The 15,835-nt window shown below is 32.9% G+C and overlaps 10 non-coding genes across 10 annotated transcripts; all 10 read right to left on the reverse strand.

The window, feature by feature from the left end:
- Positions 1-223: 223 nt before the first annotated feature.
- On the reverse strand, positions 224-297 carry TRNAI-AAU (transfer RNA isoleucine (anticodon AAU)). The gene has a single exon. It is a non-coding gene; the product is annotated as a tRNA-Ile (tRNA).
- Positions 298-1,877: 1,580 nt separating this feature from the next.
- TRNAI-AAU (transfer RNA isoleucine (anticodon AAU)) lies at positions 1,878-1,951 on the reverse strand. The gene has a single exon. It is a non-coding gene; the product is annotated as a tRNA-Ile (tRNA).
- A 1,581-nt stretch (positions 1,952-3,532) lies between these two features.
- TRNAI-AAU (transfer RNA isoleucine (anticodon AAU)) lies at positions 3,533-3,606 on the reverse strand. The gene has a single exon. It is a non-coding gene; the product is annotated as a tRNA-Ile (tRNA).
- Positions 3,607-5,195: 1,589 nt separating this feature from the next.
- Positions 5,196-5,269, reverse strand: TRNAI-AAU (transfer RNA isoleucine (anticodon AAU)). The gene has a single exon. It is a non-coding gene; the product is annotated as a tRNA-Ile (tRNA).
- A 1,589-nt stretch (positions 5,270-6,858) lies between these two features.
- TRNAI-AAU (transfer RNA isoleucine (anticodon AAU)) lies at positions 6,859-6,932 on the reverse strand. Its single transcript has one exon. It is a non-coding gene; the product is annotated as a tRNA-Ile (tRNA).
- Positions 6,933-8,523: 1,591 nt separating this feature from the next.
- On the reverse strand, positions 8,524-8,597 carry TRNAI-AAU (transfer RNA isoleucine (anticodon AAU)). The gene has a single exon. It is a non-coding gene; the product is annotated as a tRNA-Ile (tRNA).
- Positions 8,598-10,186: 1,589 nt separating this feature from the next.
- TRNAI-AAU (transfer RNA isoleucine (anticodon AAU)) lies at positions 10,187-10,260 on the reverse strand. The gene has a single exon. It is a non-coding gene; the product is annotated as a tRNA-Ile (tRNA).
- Positions 10,261-11,850: 1,590 nt separating this feature from the next.
- On the reverse strand, positions 11,851-11,924 carry TRNAI-AAU (transfer RNA isoleucine (anticodon AAU)). Its single transcript has one exon. It is a non-coding gene; the product is annotated as a tRNA-Ile (tRNA).
- Positions 11,925-13,514: 1,590 nt separating this feature from the next.
- On the reverse strand, positions 13,515-13,588 carry TRNAI-AAU (transfer RNA isoleucine (anticodon AAU)). The gene has a single exon. It is a non-coding gene; the product is annotated as a tRNA-Ile (tRNA).
- Positions 13,589-15,177: 1,589 nt separating this feature from the next.
- Positions 15,178-15,251, reverse strand: TRNAI-AAU (transfer RNA isoleucine (anticodon AAU)). Its single transcript has one exon. It is a non-coding gene; the product is annotated as a tRNA-Ile (tRNA).
- Positions 15,252-15,835: the final 584 nt, after the last annotated feature.

Raw genomic sequence — 15,835 nt, forward strand, 5'->3', positions numbered from 1 at the left:
TTAATTTGCCCTTGCATATCTTAGTTATGCCATATTGCTTGATTTGAGACAAAAGTCACTGAGCCATGTAGAGAAAAATCTTCATCAGCCAAAGGATGACACTCCCACTGGCTTCTGATATGTATTTGAAGAGATTTTGTGATATATGTGTCTATGATGTTTTCAAGTATTCATGCACTCCACCGATGATCTTATTCCATTCTTGTCCATCAAGAAAAGCAAATGGCCCATACGGGGATCGAACCCGTGACCTTGGCGTTATTAGCACCACGCTCTAACCAACTGAGCTAACCGGCCACAGATGTTAGTGCAAGCAAACACAAAACTGGCAAATGTACCTCAAAGCACAGATCATATTTTGTTTTTATAGCATTTCATTTTTCAAAAAAAGCTTAAGCCATAGAGTCACTTGAAGCATGGGTATCATAAAAATGCTCCAGTTTCTTTCCACATTACAAAATAAAAATAAATATTAGATAGGATAATAACAAAGATTAAGGCATCTACTAATAGTATAAAAATAGACAATTTAGACAAGGAGTATATGCAAATCTAAGCAAAATCAATCTAAAAAATCTAATACACAATTTTTAATTGTAAATGTACAGATTGTTGAAAAAGATAATCCCAGGATGTAATCCATTATGTATTAAATTTAGTATGTTTTACCAAGTTGTGTATGAATAACTTTTAACACAAAAAAATATATATTGGGGAAGTAGCTTAATGTGCCCATTGGAAATAAAGAATGCTAGCCCATTTTGGAATGCAAAGCTTAAGAAAATACAAACTTCAATCCATAGGAAAGCACTTTTTATTCAGTCTACACTCTGTAATCATACTATAGCTTCATTTACAAATTGTGATGTCATTATCAGACTTAACTCACAAGAGACTTTCATCCTTGGTCTATAAAAAAGGCAGTCCTCTGTTATAAAGCTTGAAACAATTGTAAGTGGCTGATATGCAAATATGGAAATACAGAAAAACTGTCAATTCAATGCTAGGATAACATAAGGGGTGATGCTCCAACTGAAATTGGTCCTAGGCATTTAGGTTTCTAGTATCTATCTTCTCCTTTAAAAAATAGGTTACTTTTTATATATTATCATTGGGTTTGGACAAATATTCTACATAATACCTATTGCATCCCTGAGCTTATTAGAAACTTGAAATAATATATATAAAGTATTGAATTTCTTTTCTTTGCATTTAAAAGATGAGCGCACTTCAGTAGATGCCATTGCTCAGGTGAGGGTTCCATGGTGTAATTGTTAGCACCCTGGACTTTGAATCTAGTAATCTGAGTTCATATCTCGTGGGAGCTAACATTGTTTATTTTCCTTTTGTTCAAAGCTCCATTTTCATTCAATGTATGAGTATTGCAAATCTTCATTTAAAATTCATATAAATTCCATCATCTTCAGTGGTGTCCTTTGTTTAAACTCATTTTTAAACTTATCAGATCAGAAGTATGTCAAATATTTGGAAATAAGAAAAGATGCAATAAGAATGCAGAGATCCATTACTTGTGCTCTGGTCTTTAGAAATTCTCCATTTTTTTTACTTCAGTGTGCACTAATGAGAGGGGAGCACATATCTTCTTCTAGTAACACCTAGTGCCCTCTATGTTTGAGCAGCAATATAATAACTGATTCATTTGCCCTTGCATATCTTAGTTATGTCATATTGCTTGATTTGAGACAAAAGTCACTGAGCCATGTAGAGAAAAATCTTCATCAGCCAAAGGATGACACTCCCACTGGCTTCTGATATGTATTTGAAAAGATTTTGTGATATATGTGTCTATGATGTTTTCAAGTATTCCTGCACTCCACGATGAGCTTATTCCATTCTTGTCCATCAAGAAAAGCAAATGGCCCATACGGGGATCGAACCCGTGACCTTGGCATTATTAGCACCACGCTCTAACCAACTGAGCTAACATGCCACAGATATTACTGCAAGCAAACACAAAACTGGCAAATGTACCTCAAAGCACAGATCATATTTTGTTTTTATAGCATTTCATTTTTCAAAAAAAAGCTTAAGCCATAGAGTCACTTGAAGCATGGGTATCATAAAAATGCTCCAGTTTCTTTCCACATTACAAAATAAAAATAAATATTAGATAGGATAATAACAAAGATTAAGGCATCTACTAATAGTATAAAAATAGACAATTTAGACAAGAGGTATATGCAAATCTAAGCAAAATCAATCTAAAAAATCTAATACACAATTTTTAATTGTAAATTTACAGATTGTTGAAAAAGATAATCCCAGGATGTAATCCATTATGTATTAAATTTAGTATGTTTTACCAAGTTGTGTATGAATAACTTTTAACACAAAAAAATATATATTGGGGAAGTAGCTTAATGTGCCCATTGGAAATAAAGAATGCTAGCCCATTTTGGAATGCAAAGCTTAAGAAAATACAAACTTCAATCCATAGGAAAGCACTACACTCTGTAATCATACTATAGCTTAATTTACAAATTGTGATGTCATTATCAGACTTAACTCACAAGAGACTTTCATCCTTGGTCTATAAAAAAGGCAGCCCTCTGTTATAAAGCTTGAAACAATTGTAAGTGGCTGATATGCAAATATGGAAATACAGAAAAACTGTCAATTCAATGCTAGGATAACATAAGGGGTGATGCTCCAACTGAAATTGGTCCTAGGCATTTAGGTTTCTAGTATCTATCTTCTCCTTTAAAAAATAGGTTACTTTTTATATATTATCATTGGTTTTGGACAAATATTCTACATAATACCTATTGCATCCCTGAGTTTATTAGAAACTTGAAATAATATATATAAAGTATTGAATTTCTTTTCTTTGCATTTAAAAGATGAGCGCACTTCAGTAGATGCCATTGCTCAGGTAAGGGTTCCATGGTGTAATTGTTAGCACCCTGGACTTTGAATCTAGTCATTTGAGTTCATATCTCGTGGGAGCTAACATTGTTTATTTTCCTTTTGTTCAAAGCTCCATTTTCATTCAATGTATGAGTATTGCAAATCTTCATTTAAAATTCATATAAATTCCATCATCTTCAGTGGTGTCCTTTGTTTAAACTCATTTTTAAACTTATCAAATCAGAAGTATGTCAAATATTTGGAAATAAGAAAAGATGCAATAAGAATGCAGAGATCCATTACTTGTGCTCTGGTCTTTAGAAATTCTCCATTTTTTTTACTTCAGTGTGCACTAATGAGAGGGGAGCACATATATTCTTCTTCTTCTTCTTCTAGTAACACCTAGTGCCCTCTATGTTTGAGCAGCAATATAATAACTAATTAATTTGCCCTTGCATATCTTAGTTATGCCATATTGCTTGATTTGAGACAAAAGTCACTGAGCCATGTAGAGAAAAATCTTCATCAGCCAAAGGATGACACTCCCACTGGCTTCTGATATGTATTTGAAGAGATTTTGTGATATATGTGTCTATGATGTTTTCAAGTATTCATGCACTCCACCGATGAGCTTATTCCATTCTTGTCCATCAAGAAAAGCAAATGGCCCATACGGGGTTCGAACCCGTGACCTTGGCGTTATTAGCACCACACTCTAACCAACCGAGCTAACAGGCCACAGATATTACAGCCAGCAAACACAAAACTGGCAAATGTACCTCAAAGCACAGATCATATTTTGTTTTTATAGCATTTCATTTTTCAAAAAAAAGATGAAGCCATAGAGTCACTTGAAGCATGGGTATCATAAAAATGCTCCAGTTTCTTTCCACATTACAAAATAAAAATAAATATTAGATAGGATAATAACAAAGATTAAGGCATCTAGTAATAGTATAAAAATAGACAATTTAGACTAGGAGTATATGCAAATCTAAGCAAAATCAATCTAAAAAATCTAAAACACAATTTTTAATTGTAAATTTACAGATTGTTGAAAAAGATAATCCCAGGATGTAATCCATTATGTATTAAATTTAGTATGTTTTACCAAGTTGTGTATGAATAACTTTTAACACAAAAAAATATATATTGGGGCTAGTAGCTTAATGTGCCCATTGGAAATAAAGAATGCTAGCCCATTTTGGAATGCAAAGCTTAAGAAAATACAAACTTCAATCCATAGGAAAGCACTTTTTATTCAGTCTACACTCTGTAATCATACTATAGCTTAATTTACAAATTGTGATGTCATTATCAGACTTAACTCACAAGAGACTTTCATCCTTGGTCTATAAAAAAGGCAGTCCTCTGTTATAAAGCTTGAAACAATTGTAAGTGGCTGATATGCAAATATGGAAATACAGAAAAACTGTCAATTCAATGCTAGGATAACATAAGGGGTGATGCTCCAACTGAAATTGGTCCTAGGCATTTAGGTTTCTAGTATCTATCTTCTCCTTTAAAAAATAGGTTACTTTTTATATATTATCATTGGGTTTGGACAAATATTCTACATAATACCTATTGCATCCCTGAGCTTATTAGAAACTTGAAATAATATATATAAAGTATTGAATTTCTTTTCTTTGCATTTAAAAGATGAGCGCACTTCAGTAGATGCCATTGCTCAGGTGAGGGTTCCATGGTGTAATTGTTAGCACCCTTGACTTTGAATCTAGTAATCTGAATTCATATCTCGTGGGAGCTAACATTGTTTATTTTCCTATTGTTCAAAGCTCCATTTTCATTCAATGTATGAGTATTGCAAATCTTCATTTAAAATTCATATAAATTCCATCATCTTCAGTGGTGTCCTTTGTTTAAACTCATTTTTAAACTTATCAAATCAGAAGTATGTCAAATATTTGGAAATAAGAAAAGATGCAATAAGAATGCAGAGATCCATTACTTGTGCTCTGGTCTTTAGAAATTCTCCATTTTTTTTACTTCAGTGTGCACTAATGAGAGGGGAGCACATATCTTCTTCTTCTTCTAGTAACACCTAGTGCCCTCTATGTTTGAGCAGCAATATAATAACTAATTAATTTGCCCTTGCATATCTTAGTTATGCCATATTGCTTGATTTGAGACAAAAGTCACTGAGCCATGTAGAGAAAAATCTTCATCAGCCAAAGGATGACACTCCCACTGGCTTCTGATATGTATTTGAAGAGATTTTGTGATATATGTGTCTATGATGTTTTCAAGTATTCATGCACTCCACCGATGAGCTTATTCCATTCTTGTCCATCAAGAAAAGCAAATGGCCCATACGGGGATCGAACCCGTGACCTTGGCGTTATTAGCACCACGCTCTAACCAACTGAGCTAACCGGCCACAGATATCACTGCAGGCAAACACAAAACTGGCAAATGTACCTCAAAGCACAGATCATATTTTGTTTTTATAGCATTTCATTTTTCAAAAAAAAGCTTAAGCCATAGAGTCACTTGAAGCATGGGTATCATAAAAATGCTCCAGTTTCTTTTCACATTACAAAATAAAAATAAATATTAGATAGGATAATAACAAAGATTAAGGCGTCTAGTAATAGTATAAAAATAGATAATTTAGACTAGGAGTATATGCAAATCTAAGCAAAATCAATCTTAAAAATCTAAGACACAATTTTTAATTGTAAATTTACAGAATGTTGAAAAAGATAATCCCAGGATGTAATCCATTATGTATTAAATTTAGTATGTTTTACCAAGTTGTGTATGAATAACTTTTAACACAAAAAAATATATATTGGGGCTAGTAGCTTAATGTGCCCATTGGAAATAAAGAATGCTAGCCCATTTTGGAATGCAAAGCTTAAGAAAATACAAACTTCAATCCATAGGAAAGCACTTTTTATTCAGTCTACACTCTGTAATCATACTATAGCTTCATTTACAAATTGTGATGTCATTATCAGACTTAACTCACAAGAGACTTTCATCCTTGGTCTATAAAAAAGGCAGTCCTCTGTTATAAAGCTTGAAACAATTGTAAGTGGCTGATATGCAAATATGGAAATACAGAAAAACTGTCAATTCAATGCTAGGATAACATAAGGGGTGATGCTCCAACTGAAATTGGTCCTAGGCATTTAGGTTTCTAGTATCTATCTTCTCCTTTAAAAAATAGGTTACTTTTTATATATTATCATTGGGTTTGGACAAATATTCTACATAATACCTATTGCATCCCTGAGCTTATTAGAAACTTGAAATAATATATATAAAGTATTGAATTTCTTTTCTTTGCATTTAAAAGATGAGCGCACTTCAGTAGATGCCATTGCTCAGGTGAGGGTTCCATGGTGTAATTGTTAGCACCCTGGACTTTGAATCTAGTAATCTGAGTTCATATCTCGTGGGAGCTAACATTGTTTATTTTCCTTTTGTTCAAAGCTCCATTTTCATTCAATGTATGAGTATTGCAAATCTTCATTTAAAATTCATATAAATTCCATCATCTTCAGTGGTGTCCTTTGTTTAAACTCATTTTTAAACTTATCAAATCAGAAGTATGTCAAATATTTGGAAATAAGAAAAGATGCAATAAGAATGCAGAGATCCATTACTTGTGCTCTGGTCTTTAGAAATTCTCCATTTTTTTTACTTCAGTGTGCACTAATGAGAGGGGAGCACATATCTTCTTCTTCTTCTAGTAACACCTAGTGCCCTCTATGTTTGAGCAGCAATATAATAACTGATTAATATGCCCTTGCATATCTTAGTTATGCCATATTGCTTGATTTGAGACAAAAGTCACTGAGCCATGTAGAGAAAAATCTTCATCAGCCAAAGGATGACACTCCCACTGGCTTCTGATATGTATTTGAAGAGATTTTGTGATATATGTGTCTATGATGTTTTCAAGTATTCATGCACTCCACCGATGAGCTTATTCCATTCTTGTCCATCAAGAAAAGCAAATGGCCCATACGGGGATCGAACCCATGACCTTGGCGTTATTAGCACCATGCTCTAACCAACTGAGCTAACCGGCCACAGATATTACTGCAAGCAAAAACAAAACTGGCAAATGTACCTCAAAGCACAGATCATATTTTGTTTTTATAGCATTTCATTTTTCAAAAAAAAAGCTTAAGCCATAGAGTCACTTGAAGCATGGGTATCATAAAAATGCTCCAGTTTCTTTCCACATTACAAAATAAAAATAAATATTAGATAGGATAATAACAAAGATTAAGGCATCTACTAATAGTATAAAAATAGACAATTTAGACAAGGAGTATATGCAAATCTAAGCAAAAGCAATCTAAAAAATCTAATACACAATTTTTAATTGTAAATTTACAGATTGTTGAAAAAGATAATCCCAGGATGTAATCCATTATGTATTAAATTTAGTATGTTTTACCAAGTAGTGTATGAATAACTTTTAACACAAAAAAATATATATTGGGGCTAGTAGCTTAATGTGCCCATTGGAAATAAAGAATGCTAGCCCATTTTGGAATGCAAAGCTTAAGAAAATACAAACTTCAATCCATAGGAAAGCACTTTTTATTCAGTCTACACTCTGTAATCATACTATAGCTTAATTTACAAATTGTGATGTCATTATCAGACTTAACTCACAAGAGACTTTCATCCTTGGTCTATAAAAAAGGCAGTCCTCTGTTATAAAGCTTGAAACAATTGTAAGTGGCTGATATGCAAATATGGAAATACAGAAAAACTGTCAATTCAATGCTAGGATAACATAAGGGGTGATGCTCCAACTGAAATTGGTCCTAGGCATTTAGGTTTCTAGTATCTATCTTCTCCTTTAAAAAATAGGTTACTTTTTATATATTATCATTGGGTTTGGACAAATATTCTACATAATACCTATTGCATCCCTGAGCTTATTAGAAACTTGAAATAATATATATAAAGTATTGAATTTCTTTTCTTTGCATTTAAAAGATGAGCGCACTTCAGTAGATGCCATTGCTCAGGTGAGGGTTCCATGGTGTAATTGTTAGCACCCTTGACTTTGAATCTAGTAATCTGAATTCATATCTCGTGGGAGCTAACATTGTTTATTTTCCTATTGTTCAAAGCTCCATTTTCATTCAATGTATGAGTATTGCAAATCTTCATTTAAAATTCATATAAATTCCATCATCTTCAGTGGTGTCCTTTGTTTAAACTCATTTTTAAACTTAGCAAATCAGAAGTATGTCAAATATTTGGAAATAAGAAAAGATGCAATAAGAATGCAGAGATCCATTACTTGTGCTCTGGTCTTTAGAAATTCTCCATTTTTTTTTACTTCAGTGTGCACTAATGAGAGGGGAGCACATATCTTCTTCTTCTTCTAGTAACACCTAGTGCCCTCTATGTTTGAGCAGCAATATAATAACTAATTAATTTTCCCTTGCATATCTTAGTTATGCCATATTGCTTGATTTGAGACAAAAGTCACTGAGCCATGTAGAGAAAAATCTTCATCAGCCAAAGGATGACACTCCCACTGGCTTCTGATATGTATTTGAAGAAATTTTGTGATATATGTGTCTATGATGTTTTCAAGTATTCATGCACTCCACCGATGAGCTTATTCCATTCTTGTCCATCAAGAAAAGCAAATGGCCCATACGGGGATCGAACCCGTGACCTTGGCGTTATTAGCACCACGCTCTAACCAACTGAGCTAACCGGCCACAGATATCACTGCAAGCAAACACAAAACTGGCAAATGTACCTCAAAGCACAGATCATATTTTGTTTTTATAGCATTTCATTTTTCAAAAAAAAGCTTAAGCCATAGAGTCACTTGAAGCATGGGTATCATAAAAATGCTCCAGTTTCTTTCCACATTACAAAATAAAAATAAATATTAGATAGGATAATAACAAAGATTAAGGCGTCTAGTAATAGTATAAAAATAGATAATTTAGACTAGGAGTATATGCAAATCTAAGCAAAATCAATCTTAAAAATCTAAGACACAATTTTTAATTGTAAATTTACAGATTGTTGAAAAAGATAATCCCAGGATGTAATCCATTATGTATTAAATTTAGTATGTTTTACCAAGTTGTGTATGAATAACTTTTAACACAAAAAAATATATATTGGGGCTAGTAGCTTAATGTGTCCATTGGAAATAAAGAATGCTAGCCCATTTTGGAATGCAAAGCTTAAGAAAATACAAACTTCAATCCATAGGAAAGCACTTTTTATTCAGTCTACACTCTGTAATCATACTATAGCTTAATTTACAAATTGTGATGTCATTATCAGACTTAACTCACAAGAGACTTTCATCCTTGGTCTATAAAAAAGGCAGTCCTCTGTTATAAAGCTTGAAACAATTGTAAGTGGCTGATATGCAAATATGGAAATACAGAAAAACTGTCAATTCAATGCTAGGATAACATAAGGGGTGATGCTCCAACTGAAATTGGTCCTAGGCATTTAGGTTTCTAGTATCTATCTTCTCCTTTAAAAAATAGGTTACTTTTTATATATTATCATTGGGTTTGGACAAATATTCTACATAATACCTATTGCATCCCTGAGCTTATTAGAAACTTGAAATAATATATATAAAGTATTGAATTTCTTTTCTTTGCATTTAAAAGATGAGCGCACTTCAGTAGATGCCATTGCTCAGGTGAGGGTTCCATGGTGTAATTGTTAGCACCCTTGACTTTGAATCTAGTAATCTGAATTCATATCTCGTGGGAGCTAACATTGTTTATTTTCCTATTGTTCAAAGCTCCATTTTCATTCAATGTATGAGTATTGCAAATCTTCATTTAAAATTCATATAAATTCCATCATCTTCAGTGGTGTCCTTTGTTTAAACTCATTTTTAAACTTAGCAAATCAGAAGTATGTCAAATATTTGGAAATAAGAAAAGATGCAATAAGAATGCAGAGATCCATTACTTGTGCTCTGGTCTTTAGAAATTCTCCATTTTTTTTACTTCAGTGTGCACTAATGAGAGGGGAGCACATATCTTCTTCTTCTTCTAGTAACACCTAGTGCCCTCTATGTTTGAGCAGCAATATAATAACTAATTAATTTTCCCTTGCATATCTTAGTTATGCCATATTGCTTGATTTGAGACAAAAGTCACTGAGCCATGTAGAGAAAAATCTTCATCAGCCAAAGGATGACACTCCCACTGGCTTCTGATATGTATTTGAAGAAATTTTGTGATATATGTGTCTATGATGTTTTCAAGTATTCATGCACTCCACCGATGAGCTTATTCCATTCTTGTCCATCAAGAAAAGCAAATGGCCCATACGGGGATCGAACCCGTGACCTTGGCGTTATTAGCACCACGCTCTAACCAACTGAGCTAACCGGCCACAGATATCACTGCAAGCAAACACAAAACTGGCAAATGTACCTCAAAGCACAGATCATATTTTGTTTTTATAGCATTTCATTTTTCAAAAAAAAGCTTAAGCCATAGAGTCACTTGAAGCATGGGTATCATAAAAATGCTCCAGTTTCTTTCCACATTACAAAATAAAAATAAATATTAGATAGGATAATAACAAAGATTAAGGCGTCTAGTAATAGTATAAAAATAGATAATTTAGACTAGGAGTATATGCAAATCTAAGCAAAATCAATCTTAAAAATCTAAGACACAATTTTTAATTGTAAATTTACAGATTGTTGAAAAAGATAATCCCAGGATGTAATCCATTATGTATTAAATTTAGTATGTTTTACCAAGTTGTGTATGAATAACTTTTAACACAAAAAAATATATATTGGGGCTAGTAGCTTAATGTGTCCATTGGAAATAAAGAATGCTAGCCCATTTTGGAATGCAAAGCTTAAGAAAATACAAACTTCAATCCATAGGAAAGCACTTTTTATTCAGTCTACACTCTGTAATCATACTATAGCTTAATTTACAAATTGTGATGTCATTATCAGACTTAACTCACAAGAGACTTTCATCCTTGGTCTATAAAAAAGGCAGTCCTCTGTTATAAAGCTTGAAACAATTGTAAGTGGCTGATATGCAAATATGGAAATACAGAAAAACTGTCAATTCAATGCTAGGATAACATAAGGGGTGATGCTCCAACTGAAATTGGTCCTAGGCATTTAGGTTTCTAGTATCTATCTTCTCCTTTAAAAAATAGGTTACTTTTTATATATTATCATTGGGTTTGGACAAATATTCTACATAATACCTATTGCATCCCTGAGCTTATTAGAAACTTGAAATAATATATATAAAGTATTGAATTTCTTTTCTTTGCATTTAAAAGATGAGCGCACTTCAGTAGATGCCATTGCTCAGGTGAGGGTTCCATGGTGTAATTGTTAGCACCCTTGACTTTGAATCTAGTAATCTGAATTCATATCTCGTGGGAGCTAACATTGTTTATTTTCCTATTGTTCAAAGCTCCATTTTCATTCAATGTATGAGTATTGCAAATCTTCATTTAAAATTCATATAAATTCCATCATCTTCAGTGGTGTCCTTTGTTTAAACTCATTTTTAAACTTAGCAAATCAGAAGTATGTCAAATATTTGGAAATAAAAAAAGATGCAATAAGAATGCAGAGATCCATTACTTGTGCTCTGGTCTTTAGAAATTCTCCATTTTTTTTTACTTCAGTGTGCACTAATGAGAGGGGAGCACATATCTTCTTCTTCTTCTAGTAACACCTAGTGCCCTCTATGTTTGAGCAGCAATATAATAACTAATTAATTTTCCCTTGCATATCTTAGTTATGCCATATTGCTTGATTTGAGACAAAAGTCACTGAGCCATGTAGAGAAAAATCTTCATCAGCCAAAGGATGACACTCCCACTGGCTTCTGATATGTATTTGAAGAAATTTTGTGATATATGTGTCTATGATGTTTTCAAGTATTCATGCACTCCACCGATGAGCTTATTCCATTCTTGTCCATCAAGAAAAGCAAATGGCCCATACGGGGATCGAACCCGTGACCTTGGCGTTATTAGCACCACGCTCTAACCAACTGAGCTAACCGGCCACAGATATCACTGCAAGCAAACACAAAACTGGCAAATGTACCTCAAAGCACAGATCATATTTTGTTTTTATAGCATTTCATTTTTCAAAAAAAAGCTTAAGCCATAGAGTCACTTGAAGCATGGGTATCATAAAAATGCTCCAGTTTCTTTCCACATTACAAAATAAAAATAAATATTAGATAGGATAATAACAAAGATTAAGGCGTCTAGTAATAGTATAAAAATAGATAATTTAGACTAGGAGTATATGCAAATCTAAGCAAAATCAATCTTAAAAATCTAAGACACAATTTTTAATTGTAAATTTACAGATTGTTGAAAAAGATAATCCCAGGATGTAATCCATTGTGTATTAAATTTAGTATGTTTTACCAAGTTGTGTATGAATAACTTTTAACACAAAAAAATATATATTGGGGCTAGTAGCTTAATGTGTCCATTGGAAATAAAGAATGCTAGCCCATTTAGGAATGCAAAGCTTAAGAAAATACAAACTTCAATCCATAGGAAAGCACTTTTTATTCAGTCTACACTCTGTAATCATACTATAGCTTAATTTACAAATTGTGATGTCATTATCAGACTTAACTCACAAGAGACTTTCATCCTTGGTCTATAAAAAAGGCAGTCCTCTGTTATAAAGCTTGAAACAATTGTAAGTGGCTGATATGCAAATATGGAAATACAGAAAAACTGTCAATTCAATGCTAGGATAACATAAGGGGTGATGCTCCAACTGAAATTGGTCCTAAGCATTTAGGTTTCTAGTATCTATCTTCTCCTTTAAAAAATAGGTTACTTTTTATATATTATCATTGGGTTTGGACAAATATTCTACATAATACCTATTGCATCCCTGAGCTTATTAGAAACTTGAAATAATATATATAAAGTATTGAATTTCTTTTCTTTGCATTTAAAAGATGAGCGCACTTCAGTAGATGCCATTGCTCAGGTGAGGGTTCCATGGTGTAATTGTTAGCACCCTTGACTTTGAATCTAGTAATCTGAATTCATATCTCGTGGGAGCTAACATTGTTTATTTTCCTATTGTTCAAAGCTCCATTTTCATTCAATGTATGAGTATTGCAAATCTTCATTTAAAATTCATATAAATTCCATCATCTTCAGTGGTGTCCTTTGTTTAAACTCATTTTTAAACTTATCAAATCAGAAGTATGTCAAATATTTGGAAATAAGAAAAGATGCAATAAGAATGCAGAGATCCATTACTTGTGCTCTGGTCTTTAGAAATTCTCCATTTTTTTTAACTTCAGTGTGCACTAATGAGAGGGGAGCACATATCTTCTTCTTCTACTAGTAACACCTAGTGCCCTCTATGTTTGAGCAGCAATATAATAACTAATTAATTTGCCCTTGCATATCTTAGTTATGCCATATTGCTTGATTTGAGACAAAAGTCACTGAGCCATGTAGAGAAAAATCTTCATCAGCCAAAGGATGACACTCCCACTGGCTTCTGATATGTATTTGAAGAGATTTTGTGATATATGTGTCTATGATGTTTTCAAGTATTCATGCACTCCACCGATGAGCTTATTCCATTCTTGTCCATCAAGAAAAGCAAATGGCCCATACGGGGATCGAACCCGTGACCTTGGCGTTATTAGCACCACGCTCTAACCAACTGAGCTAACCGGCCACAGATATCACTGCAAGCAAACACAAAACTGGCAAATGTACCTCAAAGCACAGATCATATTTTGTTTTTATAGCATTTCATTTTTCAAAAAAAAGCTTAAGCCATAGAGTCACTTGAACCATGGGTATCATAAAAATGCTCCAGTTTCTTTCAACATTACAAAATAAAAATAAATATTAGATAGGATAATAACAAAGATTAAGGCGTCTAGTAATAGTATAAAAATAGATAATTTAGACTAGGAGTATATGCAAATCTAAGCAAAATCAATCTTAAAAATCTAAGACACAATTTTTAATTGTAAATTTACAGATTGTTGAAAAAGATAATCCCAGGATGTAATCCATTATGTATTAAATTTAGTATGTTTTACCAAGTTGTGTATGAATAACTTTTAACACAAAAAAATATATATTGGGGCTAGTAGCTTAATGTGTCCATTGGAAATAAAGAATGCTAGCCCATTTTGGAATGCAAAGCTTAAGAAAATACAAACTTCAATCCATAGGAAAGCACTTTTTATTCAGTCTACACTCTGTAATCATACTATAGCTTAATTTACAAATTGTGATGTCATTATCAGACTTAACTCACAAGAGACTTTCATCCTTGGTCTATAAAAAAGGCAGTTCTCTGTTATAAAGCTTGAAACAATTGTAAGTGGCTGATATGCAAATATGGAAATACAGAAAAACTGTCAATTCAATGCTAGGATAACATAAGGGGTGATGCTCCAACTGAAATTGGTCCTAGGTATTTAGGTTTCTAGTATCTATCTTCTCCTTTAAAAAATAGGTTACTTTTTATATATTATCATTGGGTTTGGACAAATATTCTACATAATACCTATTGCATCCCTGAGCTTATTAGAAACTTGAAATAATATATATAAAGTATTGAATTTCTTTTCTTTGCATTTAAAAGATGAGCGCACTTCAGTAGATGCCATTGCTCAGGTGAGGGTTCCATGGTGTAATTGTTAGCACCCTGGACTTTGAATCTAGTAATCTGAGTTCATATCTCGTGGGAGCTAACATTGTTTATTTTCCTTTTGTTCAAAGCTCCATTTTCATTCAATGTATGAGTATTGCAAATCTTCATTTAAAATTCATATAAATTCCATCATCTTCAGTGGTGTCCTTTGTTTAAACTCATTTTTAAACTTATCAAATCAGAAGTATGTCAAATATTTGGAAATAAGAAAAGATGCAATAAGAATACAGAGATCCATTACTTGTGCTCTGGTCTTTAGAAATTCTCCATTTTTTTTACTTCAGTGTGCACTAATGAGAGGGGAGCACATATCTTCTTCTTCTTCTAGTAACACCTAGTGCCCTCTATGTTTGAGCAGCAATATAATAACTGATTAATTTGCCCTTGCATATCTTAGTTATGCCATATTGCTTGATTTGAGACAAAAGTCACTGAGCCATGTAGAGAAAAATCTTCATCAGCCAAAGGATGACACTCCCACTGGCTTCTGATATGTATTTGAAGAGAGTTTTTGATATATGTGTCTATGATGTTTTCAAGTATTCATGCACTCCACCGATGAGCTTATTCCATTCTTGTCCATCAAGAAAGGCAAATGGCCCATACAGGGATCGAACCCGTGACCTTGGCGTTATTAGCACCACGCTCTAACCAACTGAGCTAACCGGCCACAGATATTACTGCAAGCAAACACAAAACTGGCAAATGTACCTCAAAGCACAGATCATATTTTGTTTTTATAGCATTTCATTTTTCAAAAAAAAAGCTTAAGCCATAGAGTCACTTGAAGCATGGGTATCATAAAAATGCTCCAGTTTCTTTCCACATTACAAAATAAAAATAAATATTAGATAGGATAATAACAAAGATTAAGGCGTCTAGTAATAGTATAAAAATAGATAATTTAGACTAGGAGTATATGCAAATCTAAGCAAAATCAATCTTAAAAATCTAAGACACAATTTTTAATTGTAAATTTACAGATTGTTGAAAAAGATAATCCCAGGATGTAATCCATTATGTATTAAATTTAGTATGTTTTACCAAGTTGTGTATGAATAACTTTTAACACAAAAAAATATATATTGGGGCTAGTAGCTTAATGTGCCCATTGGAAATAAAGAATGCTAGCCCATTTTGGAATGCAAAGCTTAAGAAAATACAAACTTCAATCCATAGGAAAGCACTTTTTATTCAGTCTACACTCTGTAATCATACTATAGCTTAATTTACAAATTGTGATGTCATTATCAG

This window comes from Pseudophryne corroboree, chromosome 11, assembly GCF_028390025.1.
Source record: "Pseudophryne corroboree isolate aPseCor3 chromosome 11, aPseCor3.hap2, whole genome shotgun sequence".
Lineage (NCBI taxonomy): Eukaryota > Metazoa > Chordata > Amphibia > Anura > Myobatrachidae > Pseudophryne > Pseudophryne corroboree.